Source organism: Octopus bimaculoides, chromosome 22 (assembly GCF_001194135.2).
Source record: "Octopus bimaculoides isolate UCB-OBI-ISO-001 chromosome 22, ASM119413v2, whole genome shotgun sequence".
In the NCBI taxonomy this organism is placed as follows: domain Eukaryota; kingdom Metazoa; phylum Mollusca; class Cephalopoda; order Octopoda; family Octopodidae; genus Octopus; species Octopus bimaculoides.
Window position 1 is genome coordinate 7,782,767 of NC_069002.1, and position 502 is coordinate 7,783,268.

Below are 502 nucleotides of genomic sequence, written 5' to 3' on the forward strand. Positions count from 1 at the left end.
ACAATACAAGAAAATATAAGAAAATCAAAAGATTGTTTTAAAATTAATTTGAGGATAAGATAATAGTGTGATCTTAAGAGACAGTAAAAGGTGTTTGCTATTATTTATATTTAAAAGTACTTTTGATGGTGTTTACAGATTAAATTATTTATTATTATCATCATCATCATCATCATCATCATCATCATCATCATCATCATCATCATCATCATCATCATCGTGATCAAGGCGGCGAGCTGGTAGAACCGTTAGCATGCCAGACAAAATGCTCAGCTGTATTTCGTCCATCCTTACGCTCAGAGTTCAATTTCCGCCTATGTCGATTTTGCCTTTCATCCTTTTGGGGTCGATAAATTAAGTACGAGTTGCGTACTGGGGTCGATTTAATCGACTAGTCCTCCCCACCCCCACGCTCAACAAATTTCATGCCCTCGGCGGAATTTGAACTCAGAACGTAAAGAGACAAAATACCGCTAAGCATTTCGCCCGGCGTGTTACCGTT